Here is a 10,741-nt window from a genome sequence, read left to right on the forward strand (position 1 = left end):
TCTGCGACACAAAACCTGTCTGCTCTGGCTGACAAATGGGTCCCAAATCCCTGATCTGCATCCACGAGGGTCTTGAGTAAGACATGGGGATGATGACAACGTGCATCAAGTGGCTCCTCTACAGCTGGTCTGAGCTCTACAAGCTTGGTCCTGCCCAAGAGAGTGGGTTGAGGGAAACCTTTGCAGGCTAATTCAGTGTGCAAGCTACAGTGCCTTGTTTGGTCTCCTTCTTCATTGTGGTCAGGAGTTTTTTCTTTTAAAGATTTTCACCTGAAAATGCAATTTAATCCAAAGTAAAACTATCTGCAGAGAAAGAGCAGCTTTGATATAAGCAAATGCGCACAGTCTCTTGTCAGTAGTTTCAGGTCTGGGGAATTCTGCACCAAAATTTTTTTAGGTTCAATTAAAGTATTACAAATGCAGTGAACATGGAGTAAAAAAGTTGGGAAAGGTCAACACTGAAATGTTTTCCTGCCATTGACCTTCTCTCAATATATTCCTTGTAACTCAGGCTTCAGTAAAGTTTCCCAACTTTTGGGTTTTACTGATTCAGGAAAGAGAAAAAACATTTTGAGCATTGGGAAAGAGTTTCCCACTTAGTCTGTTGGTTATTCCCTAAGTATCAAGGCTCTTTGCTCTTGTGCTGTGCTACATAGCAAATATGCACATACTAAATCAGAGATACAGCTTATCCTAATATCCAGCTGCTAAGCAGGCTGAGACCTGTGTGACAGAAATAGGGCATGTTTTCAGATGCCACTTGGGAAATACTAGATTTTACACAAGGCATGAAGATTGTCTCCATGCTGGTAAGTGTTTCTAAAATGCAATCATATTTTGGGGGGGTGGTGGTGATGAGAAGAGCTTGAGATTCTCTTCTGCATTAGTAAGTCCTCTGAGTGTTCCTTTCTCAGGTTTTGCATGGGCCTTAAGTGCCTTATATGAGGCTCTGAGAAAGCAAGACCACCAGTCCATTGATATAGTGTGGCTTGTTCCCTTTTCTTTCTGAGTCCAATTTGGGATTATTCCTACCAGGCCGTTTGCACTTTAAGCACAGCTTCACAGAATCACAGAATCCTAAGGGTTGGAAGGGACCTCAAAAGATCATCTAGTCCAACCCTCCTGCAAGAGCAGGGTAACCTAGAGTACATCACACAGGAACTTGTCCAGGCGGGCCTTGAACATCTCCAATGTAGGAGACTCCACAACCCCCCTGGGCAACCTGTTCCGGTGCTCTGTCACTCTCACAGTAAAGAAATTTTTCCTGATGTTCACATGGAACCTCCTGTGCTCCAGTTTACACCCATTGCCCCTTGTCATATCACTGGACATCACTGAGAAAAACCTAGCTCCATCATCCTGACACTCACCCTTTATATATTTGTAAACATTGATGAGGTCACCCCTCAGTCTCCTCCAAGCTAAAGAGTCCCAGCTCCCTCAGCCTCTCCTCATAAGGGAGATGTTCCACTCCCTTAATCATCTTTGTAGCTCTGCGCTGGACTCTCTCCAGCAGTTCCCTGTCCTTCTTGAACTGAGGGGCCCAGAACTGGACACAATATTCCAGATGCGGCCTCACCAAGGCAGAGTAGAGGGGGAGGAGAACCTCTCTCGACCTACTAACCACACCCTTTCTAATGCACCCTAGGATGCCATTGGCCTTCTTGGCCACAAGGGCACATTGCTGGCTCATGGTCACCCTCCTATCCACCAGGACCCCCAGGTCCCTTTCCCCTTCACTACTGTCCAGCAGGTCAACCCCCAACCTGTACTGGTACATGGGGTTGTTCTTCCCCAGATGCAGGACTCTACACTTGCCCTTGTTGAATTTCATCAAGTTCCTCTCCGCCCAACTCTCCAGCCTGTCCAGGCCTCGCTGAATGGCAACACAGCCCTCTGGTGTGTCAGCCACTCCTCCCAGTTTAGTATCATCAGCAAACTTGCTGAGGGTACACTCAATTCCCTCATCTAAATCATTGATGAATATATTAAACAGCTTCCCAAGTTCCATCACTTACTTAGGACACAGTCATGTCCAGCAACACCAACAAGAGCGGAAGCAGATCTGTGGCTCATACAAAAGCTGGAAATGAGTTTTTCAAGAATTTGGAAAGCAATTTCTGTAAGAACTGGTTTGGGCCAATAACCGAGGCATCCCTCATCACAGATCAAAATCTGTAAAAAGGACCTCAGCAAAACTGCTTTACCTCCCAAATACATTTCCTTTGAATGACTCCTGTCTTTACCAGGTTTCACACTGTTTATAGGTTAAACCAAGGCAGTTTTTCCCCCTATCTGGCAACATTGCAAGTCTTGCACAGTATCTGAGCAAGAAGTGAGGTTGCTTCCAGTCTTCTATGCAAGTCAGGGTGTTTATTTAAAAGTTTCCAGATACATGGGCTGTGACAGAGCTCTGACCTTCACTGTAATTTCTGAAATGGTTTCTTAAGGGTTTCAGTTCACATCTGAGAAGAGGATTCAGGTGGCTCTTGGTACATTCATATCCCTGTGCTTGTATTTCCTTGTTTTAAGCTGTTCCCTACCACATACATGCTGAGGTCAGGATTCAGCTGGTGGCCTTGCTGGTGGGAGAAGCAAAAACTGGCCTGCAGTTCCCTCTCTTAGTTTTGCACTAACTTGGGAGTGCTGACTTTGGTGAAAACTTGGTTTTGTCAGTGTTCAAAGCTGCTTGCATGTTACTCAAGAGGCAGAGAGGCAGTAGACCCGAACTGGTTAAAGTCACTTCTCTGACAGCAAACTTTGCCCTCTCCCCAAAATGCTAATTTCTAGTGCCAGCCCCAGAAAAGCTGCCCAACTTCTCCCCACACACACACACACAATCCTGCTTTCTGACAGGCATTAGATGTTGTGGCACTTTTTTCTTTCCTCAATTGAGAAACACATCAGAGCACCTTTTTAATACTTCTTTCACTAACAAGCTGAGGATGCTAAACAGGCAGCTGAAGAGCAACCACGGTTTTAGTGCCAACAGGTGTTGCTGTATGGATCTTGGGATGTTTGTGAGCAGGTTTCTTTGAGAAATGGGGCAAGTCCTAGGGGTGGTTTTGCCATGATCAGCTTTGCCGGCTGTCCTTCCACGTAGTGACAGCCAGGCAGCCAAAGGATCAGCCATTCCTGTGCCACGAGTACTTGTGAGTCCCTCTGATCAGGAGGGACTGATCCAGATGACGGCAAAGGATGGGAGTAGAGGCTGAAAGGACCTATGCCCCCCAGCAGCCTTCAGCTGAGCTCAGGTGTGGCAGCTGGATGTACATCACAGTAGCCCTTAAAAGTCTCTTTCTTATGACAGCTGAAACTGATGTTGCTTTAGGTCAGACGTTGCCTCTGAACCAGCACCATTCAGTTTGGCCTGGATCTAAAACATGCTCTTCCCTGGGGACCTGTTGAGAGGAGAACCAGAGCTGCTCCGAGCTGTTCAGCCCTTTGGCAAAGAGCCATCATTTACAGCCCTGATCACAGCCATGCTACTGCGCATGGTAGCCAAGAAGACCTGCAAGAACTGTAGGCTTGAAACATGCCCATGAGCCATAGATGACTCTCCTTTGGTTCATTAACTCCCGAAAAGACTTTAGCCAGGACCAGCTTGCTGAAAACACCCTCAAAACTCAATGACACAGAGACAAGAAGGTGGCTGGTTAGGTATAACTACTTAGCTACCTTCCTAACCATTGTTGACCCTTATTAATGGTTAAACTCTCGCTGTGTCATAGCTTGCTGTTCCTGGCCAATTCAGACTCTTTCAGGTGGAAGGAAGGGTGAAGAGTGGAGGAAAATCAACACCAAAGACCTGTTTGTATTCCTCAAGACACCCATGTAAACAGCACCTCAGGTTACCTGTAAGTGGCATTTGCTTTCCCGTTAAGGGATATTTATTGAATTCAGAACTGCATGAATGAGTAGGGCCTTAGCCTTGTCTTGAAATGGGCGAACATGTATGTGTGCTTAACTCCCATTCTTTGTATTTACATGGCATCCTTCCCTCATCTCCACAGTACCACAGAGCCTCAGCTTTATGCTTATTTATCTCCATGGTCTCTTGAGGACTTCTTAAAAAAATGAGGTATGGCTGATTTACCCAAAATCAGAAAAAAAAACCTGGTGTCAGCACAGAGGATTGAGTTGAGTATTTGTCAGCATGGCAAGTGGATCCTTCTACTGTACCTCAAATCTCACGGCAGCCCTTTGGCCTTGGGCACCTGCCCTTCTTTTTTTGTGGGGGAGGGTGATGAAGCTGTGCCAGGCTCATGCTCTCATGGGGCTATGTGCCTCATGGGCGCCCATGCATGGCACACATGGAGTCACAGGGGCTTTGCCTGGCCACGAGGCTATGGGCAGGTAACTCATGCCCCTGCTTGGACACTGACAATCTCAAACCTTTACTGACCTGAAACTGCTAACAGTAATAGATTTGCTAAACCACATGTTTTTCCTGTTGCAGTCATATGCTCAATGAGAATTAAGCTGAGTCTGCTTCCTTACTCTTTCTCTTGCCCAGTGGCCATGACGTGATGTTTGAACCATGTATGTGTGAACCTGGGTACAGGTCTTTGCCTATCAAAAAAGATAGACAAAGACCTGTACCCAGCCTTTGCCTGAGACTTGAACCAAACTACACTTGGCCCTTCTGTCAGTTTGAAAAGTTCAATCAACCGTTTTTTCAACTTTCACATTCCTCTGCCCTCTTTGGGATTTGACTGAAGCCAAAGGCACCAAAATACCCTGAGAAATGCTGTCTTGTCATAATTTCTGACCTGCTAAAACCAATTTTTCTGATTCTGATAAATTCTTACAACTTCCAGGCCAAAAAACGATTTGGGCAAGGTTCAAGCTGACATCCAGGCCAACACTTTCAAGTACTCTTATTGACAGGTAATCAGTCAAAAATCTCTCTCCTGAGTTTGGTGGCACCAACATGAAAGGTGCATCAACATGAAAGGTACACCAACAGAAGATTTGAAGTCAGTATTTGCCATTTCAAAGCCTGATGAAGGATGGAATGAGCAGAACCTGACAGTTTTCACTGCCTGTGTTTAGCAGAGGACAAAGGTTTTGCTTTACCAGAGGTGAGGATATGTTGGACAGCTGTGGCAGCCCCTCATTCAGATGTGCCACTTGATAACCTGACCTCAGGGTCAGGTTATGCTGAGATTTTCTGGGAGCCCACTACTAAACTGTCATGTTACTTAATTAGCTTTATGCTTTCCTTTTTTTTAGTTCTTCTCATTCTTTTATCTGGCAGGCATGTTGGTTCACAGCATGCTGGGAAGTTGGGCCAGTGCAAGTGCTTTTCCATGCAAAGACATCCCGTATGGGCAAGAATGGGGTCTCTTGGGCTGTCCTCCCTATTCCAACCCTGATCTACTGCCATATGCTCCTGCAGATGCTATTGTGGTCTTTGTCTTTTCCTGAAAAATGACTTGAGCCTCAGATGGAATGAGGGAGGTTTGAGGGCACATGCCCATAGAGCACTCAAGCAGCTGAGCAAAAAGCATTATGCAGGAGATAATGAACTTTTTTAGATAACTAACAAACAACGTCAGCCAGTTACATTTCAGCTTCCACCTACCTAGCCCTGCCATCAAGATCAGGCATTCCTTGCCTTGCAAGAAAATTAACTGAGGGAAAAGAGGGAAGTGGAGGTGGAAGTTCTTCTGTTTTACAGCTGTTAATGAAATATCATCTAATCACCTGCAAAAACAAGAATAGTCACTTCTCCTGCTTCCCAAACACTTGTCCACATGATGCTGCAGCTCGTCTCAGAATTTTGCCCCCTAAAGGATGACACTGACGGGAAGGGGGAGCAGTTTAGTTTCAGGAAGGTTATTGCCTCATAGCACAGGGGAGACAAGGGCTTGAGGGCTTGAGTCTGAGCTTGACAGCCTCTCAGTTGCACATCAGGTATCTTAGTCAAGCAACCGGCCTTCCCTCCCTACCACAACAGTATGCAAACAAACCAGCCAGAGTTTAAAAGTTATAAAACAAATCAAAACCATGTAAGTATGTAAGTATTATACTAGTACCCTGTTGCCTAAAGAAGTAAAGGCAGAACTGGTCAATACCATTTTGATGGTGAGGTACATGCATCTGTATGGATGCTGTGTACAGCAGGACCCTGTTTCCTGAGGAACAGCTGAAAGATGAATAAAGCACTAATGCCTCTAGTGGGATCAAGAGAGCACCAGATTCAGCAGCTCTGCCTCAGGCAAAGAACAGGTGAGTCCCTGAGGATGTAGGTTTGCTTCCTTGTTGGCTTTTCCTCCTCCTCAGGAGAGACAGGGTGAGTCCCAAGATTATCATCCTCCCACAAGCAGCAGTCACACCACCTCGACCATGCTCTGAAACCAGAATGAGATGGTCCTTTGCCTGGTCACACTCACTGGGGCCTCATCAGCTGCTTCATCTCCCTCCGGAGGGAAATCATGAGGAGGCACAGCTGGTTCCTTACTTCATCTCAACTCTCTACTTTTTCTCCCTTTTCTCTCTCTGCAGCTGCTCAGGCTGTTTGTCACCACATCCAACATACTCAGTGTCAGTGTGCAGTGGGAAAGGATCTCATCTCCAAGCTATGATGGCTTAGCGGCTGGAAGCCAGCACCTTTCTTCCACCAGATACCGTCCAACCTTGAATCCCACCATCCAGATTTGCAGAACAGTGGCCCGAAGCAAAGCTCTTCCTTGACTCTGATACTTCTATCCAGATGATGGGTTAGTTTAGACAGTAAAGAATTTTTCTAACATTACTAATGTGAAGAAATAAAGAGCTATCAAACCAAAATGTAACTGACGCCCAGTTGCCTTTTATCTGGCTGTGCTTTATTTGCACAAGCTGAAGAACTTCATGGTGCCAGGAGGAATGTGATAGAAGTTCTTTGTCTCATAAATTATTTTGGCCCAGTCTTCCCCAGGGATATAGGGCATGAGAGCAAGAGCTGGCAGCATGGGTTCTGCTCCCAGCTTTGGCACTGACCTGCTGCATAACCTTGGACAACTCACTTCACCTCCCCTGAGCTTCTGTTTCCCATCCTCTCTTTTGTCTGCCTTGTTTATTTGGAGTGTCAACTCCTAGAGAAAGGAATTCAGCCTCCCTGGCTGCTTGCAGATTGCATAGCATGAGGGAAGCTCAATCAGACTTGTTCCTGGGAGGTATTACAGTAAAAAAATTCATTATGATGACTGAAAACTAGCATTTGCTAAACAATTAAATGGGCGGTTTCAATTATTAAGTGGCATACATGAATTAACAGGACATCTCTGGCACTTCCCAGTGTTTGTCCACGGGTGGCGACTGCTGCATCTTTCCTTTTCTGTGGCTACACCAAAGGCCACAGTCCCATAAATTCTGACATCTTCTCCCTGTCCCAGCTGCACAGTGGGAGGAGTGGAAAGCATCTGTTGGAGAAGAGGAAGAGTTCATTGGAGGTAATGAAGAAGGCTACTCTCGGAGTCCTCCCTTTGTGAACATCTGGGCAGATAACAGTTCTTCTGAGAAAGATTGAAAGAGCCAGTGAGGCCTCCTGGAAAGGGCAGGGAAACCATCTGCCTCAGAGCTGATCAGGGTCAAGGGCAGAAAGGCCAAGAGAGGCTGTGCGGTCTAATGCAGACCCTGTCACCTAGAGGTTGTAAGTGAAACAGATTAAACCAAGGCTACCAAAGACTATCTTTGAGTGAAACCGTGAGATCCTTGATCCCAGAATATACCTCTTTTAGGCAAGTACTGCAGCCTTGAAATACATTTAACCATATGGATGGTATCAAGAGATGTAATAAAAGGCTTGCCATTGCATCCATGGCTCTGGAGGAGACTACGTGCTTACCCACTGGTTTCGCCTCTATTCAGCAAGTCCCCCTGGCAGTGCCACCACTGTCTTACAGCCAAGAGCATGCCCTCCTCTTGCCACAGAGTGACCCATGATGGACACACAAGGACATCACCAGATGACAAGAATCACATAATTTGCTCTATTGGCTACTCCACAGCAATAGCTAAGAGCAGGTTAACTGGTGATTCACAGGACCTGTGTACAGGTTGCCCAAAGAAGTGGTGAATGTTCCACCCCTGGCACAGACAATCTAAGAGAATAGGCTCCACCTGGTCTTAATTCCCTTATCACCACTGCAATAGGAGCTCAGGAAACTCCACAGATGGATGAACACATGTAGAAAAGCAATGCTAAGGTGCAGGGCGAGTGTGAGTGAGGATTACCTTGTGCATTGCCATCAAGGGTGTTTACAGATCTGTGTTTTGCCACTAGATCCAGCTTGCTACGCACCCTGATGACTTCAACGCATAAAGCAGGCAAAGGGCAGTGGTTGCATATTTTAAAAAATATAATAAAAGAAGGGGGGAAAATATCTGTTTTTCAGAGCTCGCATGTTGCTGTTAAGCAGCTACTCCTTTCCATGACAGACACTGCGGCTCAGAGACCACTGCAGACATGCAGTTGCCAGGGTCTGAAGGGCAAAATTCCTGTGTCTCAGTCTCCAAATTCCTCAAATAAGTCCCTCCAATTTTTATGTTTTCATAAAGACATGGCCTGCTGCCGGGTGACCTGGAAGAGGCATCGCAGTGCTTTGTCAGCACACTCGCCTCACTGCAGAAGCTAAGGACCAAGTTGTCTTATTAATCATTTTAAAAAACGATGAGGAAAAAGAAAGGCACAGTTCTGGCTAATTGGGGGGGGGTTGGGGCGGGGAATGAGGTCAGAGTTCATTTTTCTCTCCGCTGCTGATTCACAGTTCACTGGCTGACAAGGAAAGAAAGATAACAAGAGACTGGAGATAGTTTAGGGAACAACCTCCCTCTTCCAAGGAGAGGTGGGGGAGTTCAGGTTTCTGACATGGATGGAGAGGCAGCTGTGCTGGCTGCCAAGCTACAGTACTTGGAGGGCATTCCGTGAGCTACTCCATGAGGGGGTGGAGAGTTTTGGCCCCAGCACACGTGGAGCAAGGGGGGAGACTGTCTTGATTTTTGCCACCCCATAAATATGCTGACATTGGTGCTGGTCTCAGGGAAGTCTGAGCTGGGAGGAATCAGGAGCCTTCTATCATCAGTGGCCATGCAGGAATTCAAGCGGATGTATTTGATTCAATCTCACCCTCAGGGTTTATCCACTCTCTGTTTTTTTGTTTCTTTTTAATTTAACATCTATGCAAAAGTATATGTTGGAGGGGAGAGCAGAGTCCTGGTGCTCCTTCCACTCTAGCACAGGGGTGACGATATGACAAAGCCTGCCAAACCACCCTTCCCTCCTTCCATCCCCTACAGTCACTCCCGCTACGAGCGGCGATTGCTGGAGTAACTGAGACCTCCTCAGGAGCGTGAGATCCAGAATCATTCATTTTATGGGGCCCTCCTGCAAGAGCAAGGGATTTGTTACCCTGATTCCTGCTGGGGAAGCGCTCCCACAGCCAGAATGTGAAACACAATACAGCGCGGGCTCTGACATTCAAGCTGGGTTATTTGAGGCGAGTTTGTTATACGGGGCCTACGCAGCACAATTCCAGCAGTAATTATACAGGCTCCTTGCACCACTCTGACTAGTTAAATGCTAACTCTAGCCTGAAATCACAAAGCCACCAAGTGAAGCCAATGTGCTGTGGCTGGGTTTAGGGGTAAAGGGGGAGGAAGGGGGTCAGGAGAAGGAATCGTAACCAAGAGGTGGTTGTTTAGTGGAGATCCCTGCGCTGGAGGGCATACGCTACTATGGGAAATTTGCTTCTGTGAGCATGAGCAATGGATTATGGCAGGTGGCTTGGGACCTTCTTCAGCACTGGCATTTGTGGTAATTCCAGTGTTAATGCTAGTGTTAAACTTTCTGCTACAGAAAACGAAGTGACAGCTGAAGCCCCTAGGTCAACAACGCAACATGCACTAAAATCACTAGGGTTGTGCTAACAAGGCAGGAAAGTTTCAAGAGGATGTGAGCAAATAGTGTCAGAAAAAGCCATCACAGAAATAATGTCAAGATTGCTCAAGGCAGATAAACCTGTTTGATTCTGGATTCACACAGGTGGTTCTTCCTGATGTTCTTGCCCATTATAAGACTTATGGCTGCAGTTCACTTCTGGTTTTGAACTCATTTCCACTATAATTATGATCCAGAACTGGGAAACACAACATCAGGCATCCTCTACTCATCTCGCCTCACTTCAGCTGTCTGTAGTGTAGGTCTTCACAAGTGACCTGGGCATCCAAACTCGCGTTATAGTCACGTGTAGTCTAGTCAACACAGAGAAGTTTGCAGTGTTTCATGTCATCCTAAAGTGGACACCTACACCTGTTTGGAGGAACTGTCCCACAGCTTCATAGAAAATAACAGCTGAGAGGCTGTGGCTCTGTAATCACCACTGTTAGATTTGACCAAAACAAGAGCAATGTCTCACATTGTAAGTACAGGGGCTGTGTTCAGAAACAGAAGCTATCTCCTGAGGCAGAGTCTGCTGGACAATGAAAGAAGATCTCACTCTTGGGCCATGGGGAGTCTCCAGGTAGCATCTGAATTTCTTCTGTGACATTTTTAGTAGCACATTCAAAAACAAGGACATGCACACTGGACAACAAGCACAGCTGCTGAGAACAGAAGTCCATAGAAGGAACGGGAGCCCTTTGTAAAACATCTTCCATTTGAAGGATTCAGAGATGTCTTGGCAGACACGTATAATCATAGAATAGTTAGGGTTGGAAAGGACCTTAAGATCATCAAGTTCCAACCCCCCTGCCA

At 46.3% G+C, this 10,741-nt stretch overlaps 1 long non-coding RNA gene across 1 annotated transcript; it reads left to right on the forward strand.

Annotated features, from left to right (window-relative positions):
* The first annotated feature begins 4,993 nt into the window (after nt 1-4,993).
* On the forward strand, nt 4,994-7,803 carry LOC134158940 (uncharacterized). The gene is made up of 2 exons (XR_009962962.1): nt 4,994-5,084; nt 6,511-7,803. It is a non-coding gene; the product is annotated as an uncharacterized LOC134158940 (long non-coding RNA).
* Nucleotides 7,804-10,741: the final 2,938 nt, after the last annotated feature.

The sequence above is a fragment of the Pezoporus occidentalis genome, unplaced genomic scaffold (assembly GCF_034315485.1).
Source record: "Pezoporus occidentalis ecotype Australia unplaced genomic scaffold, CSIRO_AGI_Poc_V1 ctg137, whole genome shotgun sequence".
Lineage (NCBI taxonomy): Eukaryota > Metazoa > Chordata > Aves > Psittaciformes > Psittacidae > Pezoporus > Pezoporus occidentalis.